Genomic DNA, 19,979 nt, shown 5'->3' with positions numbered 1-19,979 from the left:
GAAAAAGGGCAGTTAGGCAACACATGATGGACAGAGGGGAGCCTTATAGAAACAGGCCCTATCCTGAGTTAATGTGATGTCATCCTGATTATGAAATTGAGAATTTTGGGTGTAAAAGAGAAGAACTTGTTCCACAGAGTGATACTTTGTTTTCTGACATCACAGTCTTTCTTCTGACATCAGTACAGGATTTATATGCTTCCTTTTGAGTGCACACCAAGTTCCACACTCAAGCTTGAAACCCCTACCCTCCCACAGTGCAGACTCTGGGACACTTGCCCACAGGGGGAATAACTGGGGAGGTGCTGGCTCAGCTGAGCTGAGCTACCAGAGTGCCATCCTGTGATATCAGAGAGCTGATGTCAAGTGGGGAAGTGGGATGGGCTTCTTTCTTCCAGTGCTGCATGCATGCAGCAAATAATTTTGGAGCTTTTAGGCAGCTAATTGCTGATGTTCTTTAGCTGGCAATAATAATGCAGAGTGGAGGTCAGGGAACACACTGTACCTTAGTTTGCTCATCCACCTTCCCCTGCCTGAGGCTCCTCTCTGAAAAAATCAAGTTTCTTCATGCCCAGAACCTTACTCACATGGGGCACTCAGACAAGGGCTCATGCATCACTGTGTACCCCAGAGTCTCTGATCCTGCTGACTGCCACTGACACCTCTACACCTCCCCAGATTAGTGAGAATTAGCAGCAGCAAATTAGTGCTCACATCCTGCCATTTTTCTGCAAGACTCGACATTTTGACTAAAACAGCTCCCACCAAGGCTGCTATGTTTTACACGTAAACAGGTGCATTTTCCAGTGGTTTCATTCTGGGAGCAGCAAATTCCATCAAAAGGGAGGAGAAGACAGTTGGATATTTTTTATATCTTGCATTGCCATGACAGGATTCCTCAGAATAATTTTGGGGATTAAACTTCCTGGAAAAGGAGTGTCCCTTAATATATGTGTGTGGATGGTATGAGGAGGCACTTACGTGACTTCAGTTCTTCCATTATTTGTCTTTCGAATTACTGGCTTTATAATCTTATTATCTGCGGGTCCTGTGTTATTTTATTTCCTTATGAAAAAGGAACATGAAGAGAAAGGTGCTAATATCTCATGACCTAATTTAGCTGGAGCCATGCTCTTCTTTAGCATCACAATGGCTACGTCAGTGGAGAATTCCCAGGCCTAGCAATTTGTCACTCCTATATTTAGATTCCCAGTCATACTTATGTATATTGCACAAAACCAGTCCCACATCAACTTTCATGGCAGTCTGGGTGGAATTGCTCTCTATTCTGCTCAAGCCTTTTATCCTTGAAGGGAAAAAAAAGACAAGGGAACACTGAAACTCACATTCTTTTTATTTGTTTTTGATTCACCTTTCTGATAGTGGTAGGTTGTGCACACTATCACCTTTTCTCTATTCCAAAATAAAAATCAGCTGGCTTTTGAGATTCCTGATCAGGTTTAGGAGTCAGCTAGGTGCCAAGTTTCGCTCTTCTTGGTATTATGCAACACTCCTACAGAGCCCTCAAGCAGAACATTAGAAGCCTACACAATCTTAAGCTGAAAACTAGAGGTGTTTGTACAATGAGGCAGCAATTTTGAAGATTATGCCCTTGGACGTCAGTACTTTGTGGATGGGTCAGAAAGTTTTCATGTCCTTTTTCCCAGTACTGCAAGCCAGCTGGATGCAAGCCAGATCCTGTCTAGAAGCTGCGCATCGTAGTATTAGCCTGGGCCAAAAATTCCTCTCTAGTGACAAGGCATCTAACTCAGGCTCAGTGCACGTTGTTGCATCTGGACTTAAACACTTCTGTTTTCATGGAACATGCACAGAGCAGAAGCAAGATGGTGGTGTCTGCCCTGACCTCCTGTGTCTTCTTCACTTTCTTCTGAGGGTTCTGCCCTGCATTGACTTTGCTTGTGCTTTCTGACTGGTACGGAATTGCATTCAAACATCCTGGATTGAAGAATTCTGGCAGTAGGATTCTCCTTTCTGATAATTAGATAAAAAGAGCAGTCCTGTCTTTGCTTCTTCTTGGTTGATAATGCTGTTGATAACTCTGTTGATCAAGTCTGTTGATAACTCAGACCCCAGAAGAGGTAGAAATATAAGAGGTTTAGAGGATCTGAAGATAAAGGTTGCATTGATTTGTTCCCAAGCTATCACAACTTATGTCCTTCTCAAAACTCTATCAGTACTCCATTCAAAGAAGAAATCATAACGATTTTTTCTCTGCCACAGCTGTGTTTTTAGTATGCTGATGGAAAAGGTGTTGGAATTTTGACTTATATTCTAGTTTGAAATAGATACATCAGTTTATACAAGGCGGTGATTCGACTGGAAAACTCCTTACCACACCCAAAAAGAAATGAAAAGAGTAATTACAAATATTCTCTTTAATCATGGAAAAGAGCCTTGTATCCAAATTTATGCAGACTCCCTTAAAGACATGACCAGGTTCTCCTTTCATCATCATCAGATTTGCTTTGTGTCTCTCAGTTAGCTTCCTTTAAGTTGCACCACTGGTTTATGCTAGAGTTACGGAGAGATCTTGCTCCCAGGCATCTCAGGAAATCCCACCCTCTTCCTCATTTTTTGTGTCTTTTGTTATTTCTCGTATGAACTGGTATCATGAATATTTAGATGGAAATGGCTAATAGGAAAATTGTATGGTTTTTAAATTCAATGAGCCATTAAATAGGTTCTAATAATCTCAATAAAAGTTTGGAATATTTAATAATAAGAATCAGAAATAGGTTGCTTGACTGCTACCAGACTCTCAGTAAATATTGTCAGTGGTTCATACACTATGTGTTCCTCAACACCCTCAAAGAAGAGCCTCTGGGGATGGGGGAGGGAATCAACCAAATAATGTGTAAACAATGTGCTGTTCAAGAAAATATAGCTGGGTTTTTTGAAAATGTTGTTCACTGTATGCTTTTTATCATCACTGTGGGAGGTTTAGAAGTTTTCCACTAAGCAATTAGAAAACTAAGCACACTTTGCATTTATAATAATTTAGACTTGTATTGCATATAACATCATGGATTGCAGTGGCCTTTACTAGAATTGACACTCTCACAAATGGGAAATTTGAGATTAACACAGTCACCTTCTCCAAGGCAAAGACCCCTCATATCTCAGAGACTGGGGAAGGTGTTAGTTTAATCAAATTACATCAGGGCACAAAACCAAGTGCTTTTGGTTAGCAGCATCTCCCTCTAGAACCTTTCTCTTCCTTGACTATATAGTGAATTTAGGAATTGCTTAATTAGGTAATTGAAAGTTAGATAAAGTTAGGATCCTAATGTATGCTGCAGGTCTCCTCTTTGCTCTATCCAGCTAAGAAGAATTATGTATTTATCAGGACAGGTGAAGACACTCAAAGGCTTGATATGTGTTTCTACAAAAATTTCCTTGAACAAATGTGAAAATCTTACCTATCTTGGTCGGTGATATATGGGCCAAACTCACTGAAACATTTTTGTAATGAGCAGTCTGCTTATGTCATAGAATCATGTGGATTGGAAGAGACCTTGAAGATCATGTCATTCCATCTCCCCTGCCATGAGCAGGGACGCCTTCCACTAGACCAGGTTGCTCAAAGTCTCATCCAGCCTGGCCTTGAACATTTCCAGGGTTGGAGCATCCCTAGCTTCTCTGGGCAACCTGTTCCAATACCTCACCACCCTCATAGGAATGAATTTCTTCCTTATATCTGATCTAAACCTTCCCTGTTTCCGTGTGAAGCCTTTCCCCTTTGTCTTATCATCACACACCGTCTCCAGTTCTCTTGTAGCCCCCTTTAGGAAGGGTGCAATGGGGATTCCCTGTAACCTTCTCTCCTCCAGGCCGAACAGCCCCAGCTCTCACAGACTCTTTAGGAGAGGTGTTCCAGGGCTCTGATCATCTGTGTGGCCTCCTCTGGGTTCACTCCAACTGCTCCTTCTTATGCTGGAGGCCCCAGAGGTGGCCACAGTACTCCAGATGGGGTCTCACAAGTGCAAAGTGGAGGGGAGAAACACCTCCCTCAAGCTGCTGAGCACACTTGGTGAAACCCAGGATATAGCCCAACGTCCTTGTTGGACATTTGATCTTGTGACTTCTGAAAGGTGGCAGTAAAATGCTTCCATCTACAGAGACTCCCAACTATTGAGATCCCCACACTTGTTTTACATTCTCTAGAGGTGCCTTTCTGCAAGGCAGGACCATGTCTGTCCATTGTTACAGCCATTTATGATATTTGATGAGATAGATCAGAGCTTCAGGTGGTACAGCTGCAGGAAGCAATAAACTAGTTCAACACTCTCCTAGCTCATATTAACTAGATAAGAGGTGCTCACATTAGCTGTACTGTACACCTTTTAAATTTGCAGTGGAGGAAGTGTGAGAACAGGGAAAGGAGAGATGCTTGATCTGCCCTATACCTTCCTTGCTCTTATCTCCTTGTGCAAATGATAGATGAAGTTACTATGCCTGTAATCCCTGCTGAGTGAACAGAAAAAAGAATGAACAGTGTTTCCAAAACATTTGCAGCAGGATTGCATAATCCTTCTGCAGAGATCTGCAGGCTCCACCTGGTCAACTGTTTGTGCAGCTGTAGCTCTTCTTGGAGCTCTGGCCATGCTCACCTGGATTTTCTCTGACTTGGCAGGTGACACCTGCCATTAAGCACCATTGTTCCTATGTTTGACTGACTTATGGATTACTTACTTATGGATGTACACACCATGTGTGGGGAGGGACAACTAGCCCTCTGACAACATTCATTTCTTTGGGTTTGTTTGTCATGGGAGAATTAAACAGCTGATGAGCTAGGTCTCCTATCCCTCAGACCACTATTTGTTTAATTGTCTCTTGGTATTTTCTATATCTGATGAATCTGTCTTCTTTCCATTTAAAATTAATATTACATTAGCTGTTCAGTGTGGGAACTGATTCTTGGTTGTGCCTTACACAGCTTAAGAGGATTTTGGTGCACAAAACCTGTAGTTGTTACCTTGATAATAACCAAACTTTCATTTCATGGCATGTGTCCTGGTTTCGGCTGGGATAGAGTTGATTTTATTCTTAGTAGTTGGAGTGTTTTGGGTCCTGTATGAGAATAAAGTTGATAATATGCTGATGTTTTGATTGTTGCTAAGCAGAGCTTACCCTGAGCTAAGAATTTCTCAGTGTCCTGGGCACTGCCAGTGAAGGAGGTGCACCAGAAACCGTGAGAGAACATGGCCAGGACAGGTGACCTGAACTGGTCAAAGTGATATTCCACACACTAGAATGTCATGCTCCATGTACAAAATGGAGGGAATTGGTCAGGAGGGGTTGCTCACTGCTTGGGGTTGGGCTGAACAACAGTCAGTGGGTAAAGAGCAATTTTACTCTGCATCACTTGCCTTTCTTGGATTTTATTCCTCTCTCTTTTTTGCTTTTATTTGCAATTACTATTATTATTATTGTTATCATCATCATCATCATCATAATTTTCATTATTATTGTTACAGAAAATATACTTTATTTCACTTATTAAACTGTTTTTATCTCAACACATGGATTGTACCTTTCAGATTCTCCTCCCTGTCTCACAGGGGATGGGAGGAAGGGGTAGGAGTAAGTGTGTGGTAGTTAGTTGCTGGCTGGGGTTAGAGCTCAACAATATGTATATGCATTTATAACTGGGTACCTCTTGCATATTTTGGAAGCATAAAAGTGTCCATTAAATTCAGTAATGGACACCCAAGTCTGCTGATCAGGTTCAAATAGGTAAAAAAAGTTGAACATATTCACAGTGATTTAACTCCAACAGCATTAACGTAAAAGCACTGATGGAAAGAACAACCAGAATTAGACTGTGTAGACTATGCATTGCCCTTTCAGGCAGCTTTACAAATGGTGAGCCCTATATCTGCACAGAGTTTATGTTACATTTAGGCTCTTGTCAAGGAATCCAGTCTGTGTGGGAAGTCCTTCATGGATGCACAGAATTCTATTAATGACAGCAAGGGCCCATGCAGGCAGCAGGACACACGTGTGTCTAGGTAAAGGGTGGTGGCACATTAATTAATCTATTTATTTATTTATTTACAAAATGCCATCATTAGTCACAAAAATGTTTTATTTCCAGGCTGAAAGAAAGCAGCTTTCACACATTCTGCTGTGGCACTTCAAGACAGCTCTGAGTGTCTTATCAAGCTGATGACACTGAGATAGTGGAGGGTCAGATGGAAATTATGTGCCTGGAGTTTTGCCAGAGCTACTGAATCACATGCTTGGTTCTTTCTAAAAGCAGTTGGGATCTTTGGAGCCTTGTACCATTAAAGCTATACTGGCCATTAGCGTGGTGCTCACTTTTCACAGCCAGCTATGAAATAGGTGGAAGGCTCCTTTTTTTCTGGCCTTCTTTATCAGTCATGTGTCTGGAAATTCAAGTGAGGCAGAGATAGTTTTTCTATTCCTCCATCACATGCAAACAGGTACACTGTGACATAGGGCTTCTGTGACTGTACTTTCTAATTTCTTTCAGGTAAGAAATCTATGTTCAGAACCTGCTTTTGAGAGCCCAGTCTAAAGGAAGAAACCCCTTTATTGACAGCACATTCCTGTGTGCTAATTAACTGGTAGGCAGAGGAGGTAGAAACTATCCTTGTATCCTCCTTTAATCAGTTGATGGTGGAAATCTGACATTCTTCCTCATCATGACAACAGGTGGAAAAATATAGCAGAAAGAGGAGCATACTTTCTGTGCTGACTTGCAAGCGTGGCAAAGGTCTGACTTGCTTGTAAAGCCTGTGTCAGTGCAGTGGCAGCTCAGTGAAACTGTGCTGTTGTAGTAAGTGTGATTATTTGCAGCCTGTGTATGCCCTTGTGTGCCTCTGTAGCCCTCCATCAGGGCTGCCAAGGTCTTTTCTTTGCAGCACCCCTTGTTCTCCACTCTAACAATAACCTCACTGCGTAGCTTTGGCTGGCACCTCGCTCGTGACTGTTAGGCAGGGCACTGTTTGAAATTAGATACAACAGGCCACTTTCAGAGTGAATGCTGAGCCTGCAATTACAAATTCAAGCCTACAAAACCACAGCTGCAGCATGGCTGTAATGGTTTCTCAGAGGTGTTCTTGCAGCAGAGTGATGACTGATGTGTGGGGTAGGTAATCTCATACCTCTAGCTCTTCATTTGTGGTCTCAAGCTGTGATCAGGCATGTTATTCCAGATAGAATTGAGCCAGAGTAAGAAGTTATCATCCCTGTCTGCTTGTCATGATTCTCCTTACTACTCTGGGTACTTCCATCTCTATACCTCCTGAAATAACTGCTTATGTGGTCCCTTCCTACCCTAAGCTTCTCTCCTTACCAAATGGAGAGGGTGTTTAAACTTAATTATGTAAGCTACATACATGTAATTATTTATTTATTTATTTATCTCTTGATTGACTGGTTTTCTGAACAGTGTGGTTTTGGAAGGGGTGGTTTAAGGTTGCTCTATACCACTGGGTTGGTGAGAGCAATTACACCAATTTACACTCCCCAAGTGAAGACAGACCCACTTTTACCACTAGCATGGCCAGACACTCCTGCTGTCCCTCTTGTCCTAGGCTCAGGTGCTGATCATATACATGCATGAACCTTTTGCTAACTGAATGAGCCAACTCAGCTCTCCAGAAGGGTAAGGTGAACACTAGAACTGGTGAAGGAAAGGACTGGACTGGGAAGTCGGGGCAGAGACGAGAGAGTATAATCATTTGCTGACAGCACGTCTGCAGATGTGAGCAGATGAGGCAACCTTGGGAGCTGTAGGGAACAATTCTTGTACAGTTCCACTGCTAGATCTGAAGGAGTGGCAACTTCAGGATACGGGAAGAGACTGATGACGAGCTGATGATCCCCTACTAAGGATTCTGGATGCCCAGCAACTTACTAATGTGTTCAGTGAGGTAGAGATCACTAAATGCAGCCTTTGGAGAAACTAGTCAGGAGTTTGTAGCTTCTCCAGGCTGCAGCTGGAAATACAATCTGCATTTGGAACCATGTGGAGTTTTTTGGTTAAAGCTCTTGGGCATGCTTCATTGGAGGCACTCAACAGTGCCTGTTTCTTTGAGGTCTGATGGGATTCTGGTGGGATGAGGGGCCAACAGCTGATCCAGTGAATTGCAAATATGAACTGTCCTGCAAGTGAGCATGAAAGGGAGGAATAGTAACCATGTGATTTAATTACAATATTTGAATTGGTTTGATTACCCATGCCCTGCATCTTCAGACTCCCCACTCTCCTAGAGAAAAATGAGGAGTTGTCCATGACCTGTGCAACACAGCTCACAGGGCAGATGTGTATCTGTGTGCCACTGAGTGGCAGATAAACATCTCTGCTCTTCTAGCTCAAGTGTAGGTAAATGAGAGGACTAAGCTCTGATTTTCCTCAATTTCAACTCAGGCATGTCTTTGTAACCTGGCATGGTCCTATTTATACAGAGAAACGCCATCTCAGCAGTGATGAGCAGCATGATTTCCCACTCTCCTTGGTGCTTAAGCTGGGACATTTTGCTGCAAGTGATTAGGCCATTAACTCACTAACTCCAAACAGGACTAAGAAGGAATTAAATGTTGTGGGAAAGATGTGTTGAGTGGCGTTTTAACTTGCTCTGCTCCTCAGGGTAAGATCCATAAACCTCTTGGATGTAGCCAGAAACCTGTTCAAATAAACCCTGACCCTGGGCACTTCATTGGTAAATGCACTGTGCAATTGCACCCACTCTTTCCATCAGACTTTTCAGACATCTCTTGTGTAGTCTCACCCTTCATAGGAGCTGAGAACTACAGTAGCTATAAAACTTGAGGAGTAATGAAGCTCATCCCTAATTGAAATGGACACCTCAGATTATATGTTGGAACTTCCTGTTGTATTAGAGGCTGTTCCCTCCCCCGTGTTGTCATTGAAGAGGTTACACCATGGATTTGCAACTTCCCCAAATAATGAGGACTTTCTGGTAGAAAGACCTGGGCTGGAGGAGTGAGAAGCCTGAGAAACTCGACATCCTAAACAGCCCATCTCCCCCACAGCCAGGGTGTGTGTGAGCCTGGAGGATTTCTGCAGAGGGAGGTGGTGATAAGGCACTCCTGTTTCACAGCCCAGCTGGTATGGAGCTGCGAGATTCCTTCAGCAGAGAGTTTCACTGATCCCTGCCCGAGATCCCTGCCCATGAGCCAGCCCAGTGGGGAACACCCTGGCCCTTCCAGCCCCAGTGCAGGACAAGCTGCCAGTGCAGCTGTAACCTCAAACCCATCAGTCCAGAGAGGGATGTGGCTCATGGCTCACCTCTGTGTCCATTGTGCTCCTTGGGGAGAGGAGGGCAGCACTGCACTCCCCATCAAGATTTTCTATTTCTTAAATTTTCCAGCTTTCCTCTTCCATGAACAAAACTGATGAGCCAGATTTCCTACAAAGGTCCTGACACCCTCTGCCCTTCTGTGTGGGGGGGCTCTGTGGGGGCCCATGGCTCTGTGAGCAACCTGTGCACCTCACCTGTGACAGACACCCCCAGGAACATGGGGGCAGGATAATAAGGTCATGGAATCATCATCAAGGCTGGAAAAGACCTCAAGGTCATTGAGTCCAACTGCTAACCTAGCACTGCCAAGGAAAGCCACCTCCCCATCTCTGTCAGCTTCATGTTGCCCTTTCAGGATTTATTTTGTGCTGCTTTTGTAATTAAAATGTGTTAGAAAGGATGTGCTGGCTCTTTGCTTTTTTGCAGAGGGATTTGGCTTTTTTCCATGTGTTCATGCTGTGGGCTGTGTGAAGGAAAGCAGAGTGGAGTCTGCTGTGATCTCATGCTTGGCTTTCACCAGCTTCTCTCTAGAGACAGACAAAATTTTGGCTAGCAGGGGCTTTACAAAATCTTGAAGATCTGTAAAATGTTCTGTAGAACAGGGAGTATGGAGATGTGATGGAGCAGTTCTCAGCTTCTCATCTGAATTTTGTAGCTGAACCTAATTTTAGGCTTTAGGTTCAGCATGCCCATCTGGGAAGTGGGTCCAGGAATGTTGAGTTCCTTCAGCTCAGCTTGTTCCCACTTCCACAGCTTATCTTGTAGATGTGGGGAGAGACCTCCACCAAGCAACAGGCCAGACTGTACCCATCTCTGTAGGTTAATGTGCTCACAGACTCACTGCAGCAGAGGTGGGAAGGTGACCTCCAACAGGGCTGGTCTTCAGCTGGCAAAAGGCTTCTGCAAAGGGAATGGCTCTGCATAGTGCATCATTTTGCTGTTTCTTTGCAGTGACATGGGCTTGGCTGGTGTGATGCTTACAAATTAATTTAAGTCTCTGTCTTAGAAACACCAGGAATACATTAGATAATGAAGGCAACACAGCCTCCATGCCTCCTGTGGGTGCATGGAAAAGAGAACCTTTTGTTTCCTCACACTGCGATCAGTGCCATTCAGAGGGTTTTAATGACTTGCACAGAAAGAGTCAGGAGCAAAAACAAGGAAAAAGAAAACAAACCTCACCCTTCTGTGAAAGCAGAGTCACAACAACCCCCTGAATCTAGATAGTAAGGACTGCAAAAGAAAATGGCCTCACCCATAATTTATGGCTCACTATATAGCCACAGAAGCTTTGCCGCTTGCAAAAACGACCCTTAGTGGGTTATTAACCTGAGTCTCAAGAGGCTCACGTTAACACATTCATCCTGTTAATTAATTAGCTGAAATATGCATGCCTTCCTCTGATGCTAGCTTGCAAAGGGTAACATGAATTTTGATTATACTTAATCCCATATGAAATACAACAGACGCTCATACTATGTAAACACTGAAGGGCAACTTAGAAACCTCTGTGATCCAACAGGATCTGATCACAAGTGCTGGTGTCTGGCAATCCAAAAAAATATTTCAACACAGAACTGCCATGGTATTAAAAACAAAGTGGTGTTTGTTTCATCATAGGCTTGTTTTTGGCAGCAATGGAAGCCGTTGTAATACTAATGCCAGTCAAGCAGTCATGTTATAGAGGCATTATCAATACACTTTTCAAACTTTCTTTGTGGAAGAGATATAAATTTATTTGCATCCAGAAGCCTGCCATCTACAAAGCTACTATAAAGCCTTGGCAGTGAATAGCTGACTTCGAATGTCCTGCTACACACCTTTCCCAAACATTTGATACGCAGCAGGTGAATGTGAAGGGCTTATCAGTCCAACCCAGTGTTATTTCCTGTCATAACTTTGCACAACAAAAGAAGTTTCTGTCCTTGCTGAGCTTTGGTGTTGCGCTATGTACTGAGGTTCCTTTATAGAAACCACTTTAATCCTTGGGAAGCTGAAATCACAGAGAAAGGGACAGGGATATTGCTTCTGCAAACTTCAATTTTATCAGCACCCAGCCATATAAAAGTGTGTGGGTGCAACATGGGAGGCAGCACGAGTGATGGAGGGATGCTTGCCCAGACTTCTGCTTCAGCAGAATACAAAGAGAGCCTGGACCATGTTTCCAGTGTTATATTTTAGTGTCTCAGTGCTATAAAACAGGAAACAAAAAGAAAGTCTGGGATTTATATTTAAACCTATTTGGTCAGAACTCCTTTTAGGGAGAGATCTTTTGAGGAAGATGAAGGGGTGATGCATTGACCACTATGCCATCAGAACAATTTTCTCTCTTAGGAAGCTGCTGTGACTTCATAGTACAGGTAGATGGGTTCTGCAATGCCCTGTGTATTTGGCATAAGTATGCAGGGAGGAAAAAGTTCACCCATTTAAAGGGGACTTGAGATCTGCTGCTTTTGTGTGAATGGCCGATGAAGAAAGAGAGCTGGGCCTGCTGTGGTTTCATGACAATAGAAATGCACTTGCTGAACTTGTCAGCCCCCACATCTGCCCTTGAAATGCTGCTAGGGCTGACAGAATGCTGCTCCTCCCCTTTCCCACCAGCCCCATCTGATGGGGGGGAGCACACTGTTATTCCTTATCCTCACCTGCATGGGAAGAGGTGGGGAGCAGATCCTGGCCTCATCTCAAATAGATAAGGGGCATAAAGTGGCAGTGCAAGCCAGTACAGCAAGGACTAATCAAAGCTCATTTGGCCTTGGCTGTTCCTTGTCCTGTCCTGAGGTGCTGAGAGGGCTGAGGTCCCTGTCCTGCCTTGTGCTCACTGGAGCATCCTCCATCCTAGAGCAGAGCAGCTGAGGCATCACAGCCTCCACAGGCCTGTTATGGTGTGCATGTGCCTTCATCTGTGCTGGAGAAAAACAGATGTGAAATGAAGGGAAAATAGGTCTTCTGAAGGTCATGGAAGCATAGAATCATAGAATATCCTTAGTTTGAAGGGAGCCATAAAAACGATCGAGTCCAACTTCTGGCCCTGCTCAAGACAGCCCCAAGAAGTACACTGTGTGCCTGAGAGTCCAATGCTTTTCCAATATCCAACCTAAACTTCCCCTGAAATATCTTCATGTCCTTCCCTGGGATCCTGTCACTGATCACCATAGAGAAGAGATCAGTGTTTGCCCTTCCCCCATGAGGAAACTGTAGACAGCTGAGATCTTCCCTCAGTCTTGTATTCCCCAGGCTGCTGATGCCTTACTTGTGAGGTGCCACTCAAAATAAAACCACTCAGTGCTCATGAGCATAAACATAAATTTAACCACATATATATTTTTTTAAAATGTCAGGGACTTGGGCTGAGTCACCTTTGCTGGTAAAATATGGGAAAATGTGACTGAGGGAGGAGTCTGTAAGAAATGATGTGTGGATGTGTGCACATATAAGCCCATACATGTACACACATCTGCCTTTGAGATGCAGCGCTTTATGCAAATGTAGAAAGAAATGTCTTCTGCAGGGGGTTTTATTCTTTCAAATGAAGTAAATGAGAGTGTGTGCTAAATGGAGGTCTGTCTGCATACACAAATTGTTACAATTTAACTAAATAGGTTTCTAAATTAATTTAGTTTAGTCAGTACAACCCCTTTAGTAGCTAACATTGATTCAGTTTAATTGAGTTTGTTCCCAAATTAAGCTAAATCAGCATAAAGCACTCATCAACCAATTTAAGCATTAAGGGCTGGCAATTTCTGCATGTAAGTCAGACCTGGGTGAGCTGGGGACGTATCCTGATATCCCCAGTGTCCCCCTGTCCTCTGATGCTGAGGTGACCAGGGAGTGCTCCTCTACCTACTTGGTGGAGGTGACTTGGGGACAGCCACCTTGAGGAAGGCAGCATCAGAATCTTGACTTGTTCTTGGTCTGAAACAGGGCTCTAAATGTGTGACTTTGTAATATCATAAGAGGTCAGTGTCACTTGAGAGCTTCTTCCGTGACTATTATGTGTCAAGTGAACAACAAAAGCTTTTATTGCAAAACATTGGTAGTGGATTTTAACCAGAGAAATATAGTCATAACTTAAATTAACCCAAACCCATTTTTTAGGAGAAAGTAGCACAAATTCTCCTGTTTTTCTTTTGACTTGGAAAATAAAATTCTTAAAATCATGGGCTGACAATATCTCCTTTATGTTCAAGGAAACATAAAAGCATTGCTCAAGAAAAAAAAAAAAGTAAAGTGCAGACAGAGCTGGCTTTTCACTGTATTATTTCCTCCAGAAGTTTTTCTTGGATATTGCTATAGTATATATTAATGATGGGACAATATTTCTTTATAGGGTGTATAATTCAATGAAACATATTAACAAGACAGTCACTTAAAACAAACATATTCTTCATATCCAGCGTCAAAAAAGAAAATGTTTTGTTTTGCGGACGAATCTAATATGTGTTAGCCAGAAGCTGTTAACCAGGGTAACATAAAAGCTACTGTAAATGGTACTGGAAAACCAAGGGAATAACACCCCCTCCTTTCATATTCCCTGAGAAATGTTGGTTCATTGTGTTGGCTTTAAGGCAGAGTACTACAATTCAGCCCATAGGGTATGTGGATGTGTCTGTAATAGGTCATTTGGCTTCAAATGAGTGTTCCCACTTCCATCCCTTTTTTTTTTTTTTAAGTAAAGTAGGATTTCTGTCTGACAGGTCAGACTGGAAGTGAAAGAAGAGATCAGCAAAGGGGGACTGAGCTGTTTTTACACCAAAGGCTTTGTGGGCTTTTATAGCAGGAAAGTCTCTAAGACTTTGAGGACTTCAAGAGATCATGAAGGCAGGACAGCAGCAGAACTGCCTCTTCAAGGGCCCCCTAAATGATTTCACGTCAGGCACGTGTTGTGGACAACAGAAGGTCCTTGTTTAGTAATGAAGAAAAAGCCAGCAGTTTTGCTTCTCCACAGCCAGATTTTTAAGCCATAATTGGATCTTGTAACACTGCCAAGGTAAAGGCAGAGGGCCACGACAGGGAAGCCTGACACTGCAAGTGAACTGAAACTAAATATAGTTCTCATGCAGTTTAAAAAAAACACACATCAAAGCCCAGAGAACCCAGCCCCATCTGAGACTCTTGCAATGGAACAAAATGAGAAAACTACGATGATAACATATGTATTTTACTGTGGAGCTACAGGCAGGCAAATGAAATAATCTGAAAGTGTCTTTGGCTGGTTGTGATTAAAGATCATTGTGTACCAAGCAATCCAAGACAGAACCCAAAACCTGGCTGCTGAGAATGCTCCTGTGTAGAGGGAGCTGGGGGAGCCCCGTGCAGGGATGGGGACAGTGGGTGCTGGGCACGGCCATGCTTGGTGAGAAGCTGGTGTTTGTGTCTCTGCTGGCAGCCCAACATGGTTTGGGGCTGCACAGGAAGATCCTATCAGTGCCCCCGTGGTAGCAAAGCCGTTTCATGCTGGCTGTTTCAATTGCTGGGCATCTGCAAGGCTCCTTTCCAAATGACAGTGGTGTCTGCTGCCATGTCTCCTTGAGGGTGGCAATGCCAGCCTGTCCTGTTCCAGTCAGGACAGGGTCAATTTTTGCAGTAGCCAGGAGGAGGGAGTACCAGGGGAACCTGGATTATTCTGTACCACATCACATCATTTTCCAGGAATGGGGGAATGTGTGCCTTTGTGTTTGGGGTAGCCTGACAAGTTGGGTATTATTGGGGGTGACAACACACAAGTGAATAATTCACTTCTTGTACACAACAGTATTGGTGATCTTACTGTTTATTTTCTTATCTCATTGCTGTTTCCAGTAAATTGTTCTTGTCTCAATCCACTATCTTTACCTTTTGTGCCTCCAAGTCTCCTCTTAAGCCTGCCACATGCTAGGGGGGAATGAGCAAGAGGCACATGGTTTGGAGTGATTTCAGTAGGAACACTAAATTGGAGAATACAATTCCTAAATTCCAAGATGGTATGGTTCTTGCTGCACTCTGAGTGGTCTGTCTGGGTATTTGCTAAGTCATCCCAAAGTACCAAATGTCTGTAGCAAATTCAAGCAGTGTGTGCTGTGAATATGGACTTGGCTATTTTGGTTATCATCTGCTAGTGATCTATTAGTCCAGTTAAAGAATACTGATGAGTAGAAAACAGATGGAAACAATAGTCAGAGAGAGAGTTAATTTTTCTCAAGGTTAAGGGGTTGGACTAGTCAACTTGCAGATATTTCTTCTAGCCCTACACACTACAAAGTTTGAATGGCAATCTTTGGATGGCCCTCTAAGGCCACGTTAATTCAGAACTTGGAATTTGGTTGGCACCATTACTCAGAGCAGAAGCTATCTGGCACATGGGAGTCTGGACTGAGGCTCAGACAGCCCTTCCCCTCACCCAGATGATATGAGTTCCTCAGTTTAGTAAGGACCACAAAAGTGGAAATAAAATAAAAATTGAAATGAACATCCGAGATATTTTCCAGCGTGGGAAAGCAAAACCATTAGAAGTGGGAAGCTTTCAGAGTGTTTTACATTCAAATTGCACCTTTTATCCTAAGAGATCAAGTACTTCACACATAACTACAGTCAGCACTCCGCTCAATGCAACAATTTCTGGGGTGGAGCACAGGAGAAGAAGATCAAATATGTTTGAAGACACAGGGCCAAAAATGCTCACAGGAAAAGTGAGCATCTTTAAAAGGCCATGAAAGCCTATAGAAAACCTATAGAAGGTACAGACTGTGCAGATCACCTTAATACATTGGAGAATAGAAGTGATTTTAATCCAGTGAGAACTGCTGTAGATATTTTCCCTGCCAGGAAGGCTTCCAAATCCTCTTCCAAGAGATGCAGGAGATTTATACTGCACGTGAAAGGTCTGTCTGGCCAGAAAGAATTGCATGCTTGACTTCTGAAGAGAAACACTAAGGAAATAGAGTTTTCATAAAGAAAGCATCTGTTAGCTTTCATTCTTCCCTTTCATGGGAAAAAAATGTGTTATGAAAAAATGAGGTTTTCCTCATATGGTCAATGAGGAGCTGCAGCCCTTTAGCTTGCTCCTTCTCTCTAATATACAAGGGGATTCCACAGTCATGTTGATGTTAACCCAGGAGAAACCTGTTTGTAGGGGTCCATCCAGGAAATTATGTTGTTTCTTTGTTTACCTGTTGCAATGAAGCTTTTCAGCAACCTACACGCCAAAACAAAGGGTGTTGGGGTTTTTTTGGTTTTGGTTTTGTTTTTTTTTTGTTTGTTTGTTTGGTTTTGTTGTTGTTGTTTGGTTTTCTTTGGCTTTTGTTTGGTTGGTTGGTTTTTTTGACTATGTGTTTTCCATTTATCCCCACATGAAATCTTTGGAGAGCAAGCCCTTCCAACGTCCTTTCAGGAGCTGGACTCAAGGATATTTGTGGGTCACTTCCAAAGCAGGATATTTTGCGATTCTATGTATTACCAAAATTTTTTACATAATTTATTCCATTAAACTTTATCTATTTCATTCCTAAAAGAAAACAATCAAAGAAATATAATATATTGTATAACATGGAGGCAGAACTATAATCTTAATGACAGTCTTGTGGGGCACACCATGGGAACTGAGGAATGGTATGGAAGATTTGCCCAGGAGGTACAACTGAGGACAAAGGAGGCACTGGGTACCAAGCCCTGGTGTTTGGGAAAGAACAGGAGAGAGATCAGTTGAACATTTCTGGTAAAGGGAGAAAACCAGGGACAATAATCAGGGAATTTTATTACTGATCAACTCTTTGGGACAGGAAGTGGTTATTTTTTTTCCCCCAAGAAACAGGAAGAGACACCAGTAGGACAACTCTTTCAGTAATAAGATGTGATAATTGCTGTGATACCTCCACCCAGAACAGCACAGCTAGATATAGATGATTTGTTATGTTCCTGAATGTGGTGAAGATGTGGGAAGGAAATGGGCAAATTTATTTCTGACTAGCAGAGAAGAACAGCCTGACAATCTAAAGATTGGGTGGTAATTTGGATGAAAGCAAGCATTAAATGATAAAGTTCATTATTCCAGGGGAAAAAGCTAGACCAGCTCAATATGGATAATGACTCCAAAAAAAGTAGACTTCAGTAGACTTGGGGAACTGGTAAGTAAGGTCTCTAAGGAAAATAATCTCAGGGATAAAGGAATGCAGGAAAGCTGGCAGTTACTAAGCCTATTTTAAAGGCAAATTCCTCTGATGCAGAAGGCATTGGAAACAGAGTGAGAGACCTGTATAATTGCCTCTGGAACTCTTCAAAGACCTGAAAATGAAAAAACACTTGACAAATGGAGAATGCAGAGACCCCAAGCAGAGTTTCCACTGGATAACTTTCCCTACCATAAGGTGAAGCTAAAAAGGGAACAGTCCAGAGAGTGGCTTTGAAGAGCCCTGGCTGAGTATGCAGCAGAGGGGGCTGCTGTGGGTGCTCTGTGTTTTATAAGAGTGCACTGCATGAGTGGTGGCTTGCTGAGCTCATGCCTGAGTGTGGTACAGGGCCAAAGGAGGAGTGAACAACCTGAGGGTGAAGTGGTGATGCAGCATCCAGAGACCATCGCGAGAACCTCGTGGGATTGGCAGAGCACTGCGACTTTTGGCTGTCTAGGACAATAATGAACTTTGCTTTCCTCTTTGTGATATGTGCCCCAGCTTTTGCCCTTCAATGGGCCAGTGTACTAAAAGAGGGTCTCAAAGTGAATTTGGAATAGGAAAGTGATTTCCCATGTTTGCTGCAGTTACAAGCCAGGTCAATAGAAGAGACTGATTTGCAGACTCTATCTAATAGAAATCTCAGCCTTTTGGAGGAGGAACTGACTGTGCAGTGCTGCACACTTGGACAATACAAAGACATTTATCCCTGCAGCCCGTCCCTGTAGTGACACAGAAACCACAGTAGCTTTGTAACTGCCTCTTCCCTGGTGTGGGAGGAAGGTCACTGAAGGTTTTCCAAGGGAATATGTCTGTTCAGACACTGGGCATGGCCCATATAGGGTGAGGAGTTGAGGCTGGAGCTGGTTGGCAGCAAAGTGAGGTTTCCTGCTGAAAGTTACTGCAGCACAGTAACTTTCTGATGTTGTGCTCTGAGATGTTGTGCTGAGTGACAGGGCTCTGTGAATTGGCTGTGAGACATCATAAGATGGATAGGAAGCAGAGGCTTTTCCAGGAGTGGATGAGGGACCCTCTCTGCCATTTGAGGTAGGAGCTCAGAACAGTTATACCTGCTGTCCCTTCTCTTTTTAAACAAGACAACTTTCTACACCCCTCCCTCCACTTCCCCAGGAATGAAGAAATAGAGGCACCTGATTAGCCCAGGAAAAGGCAGTCTCTTTTCTCTTTGCCACAATTCCAGCATCCCACAGAGGACCTCTTGCCCCAGCAGCGTGGTGAGAGATGCCATCATCACCTTCACTTGCATGGCACTGTGAGGGTCCATCTGTCCCTTAGTTAAAGCCATTATTAGTTCTGTTATGCTCAAAGCTGTCTTCAAACTGAAGGGTGATCACAGCTCCCTAAGGAAGAGTTGGAGCCCTCCTAGTGGGAGGAGTGTTCACATCTGTAGGATTATCCTGCACTGAGCCCCTCTTGTGGGGAGAGAGATCTGGTAGCACTTCTGATGCTTCATTGATGGAGAAGATATTGCAAGGATTGAAGGAGCCCAAACCTGCCCTTTGACTACTGTCAGACTTGTGTTTAAGGCTGGTGACTTACACCCCAGGGTGCACTGCTTAATTGCTAATGAATTTGCCTGATGGAGCCAGAATAGGGAAGGGAAGATAAGCCACAGCTATGTGAATCTATATGGGGAATCAGGAATGTCATATGAGGTTCCAAAATAAAAAGGAGATGAAGGGAAGGGTGAGTAAGAAAGGCCAAATCAATGCTGGCTGTTGGAAGGAAGTGAGGTGGGTGCCACTGACAACTGGGGCAAGCCCAATGTCCAGGGTTTGCAGCCAGGCTATCTTTCCACACATTAAACTCCATGTCTGACTGAGCAGAATTCTTTTCCCAGGCCTAAAGAATTTGTTGAGGAATCCTTAGGCCTTTCTGAACAAAGATTTACACCAGGAAATTTACTGGCTTTTACCATAGGGGCATAAGGATAGTCATTAGTATGATTATCCTTCTGTTTATCTTAAGGGGGAGTAGAATTGCTTTAATTTCTGATGCTTTCCCAGTTGCATATGACATTAAGCCACTGAATAAACAAGTGTTAAAGGATAATGAGCTGTTTATCATTACCTGCATCCCTTGATTTGTGACTGATTTCCATCTGGCCTTCAGGAGAGCTCTCTATTGATTAGGGAGTATATGGTCTGCCAGCTTTAAGGATAGCAGGTCTAAGTGTTCTTTTAAGCTGAGACTAATATGCTTGGCTTCAGGATGTTAAAAATACAGTGTTAGGAACATTTTTTTCTGTACACCAACACACAGTTATTTTCCTCGCAGTGTTCTTTTCTTGACAAGCATGCTAAGGTCCTAAGAGTGCATAGTGCACATGATCTTTGGAAACTTTAAATGTCTGTGGTCAGATATTGTAGGAATAGTCATTTCCTAAATATATGACCTGCTGAGAATCAAGTTTCCAGCAGTAGCTGTAGATGTGAAAGACCTGAAAGTAAATGCAGAAGACCCTGACTTCAACAGGCAAAATACCCCTGGCAAAAAA

This window comes from Sturnus vulgaris, chromosome 1, assembly GCF_052056855.1.
Source record: "Sturnus vulgaris isolate bStuVul1 chromosome 1, bStuVul1.hap1, whole genome shotgun sequence".
Classification (NCBI taxonomy): domain Eukaryota; kingdom Metazoa; phylum Chordata; class Aves; order Passeriformes; family Sturnidae; genus Sturnus; species Sturnus vulgaris.
Note: the sequence above shows the minus strand (reverse complement) of the source record.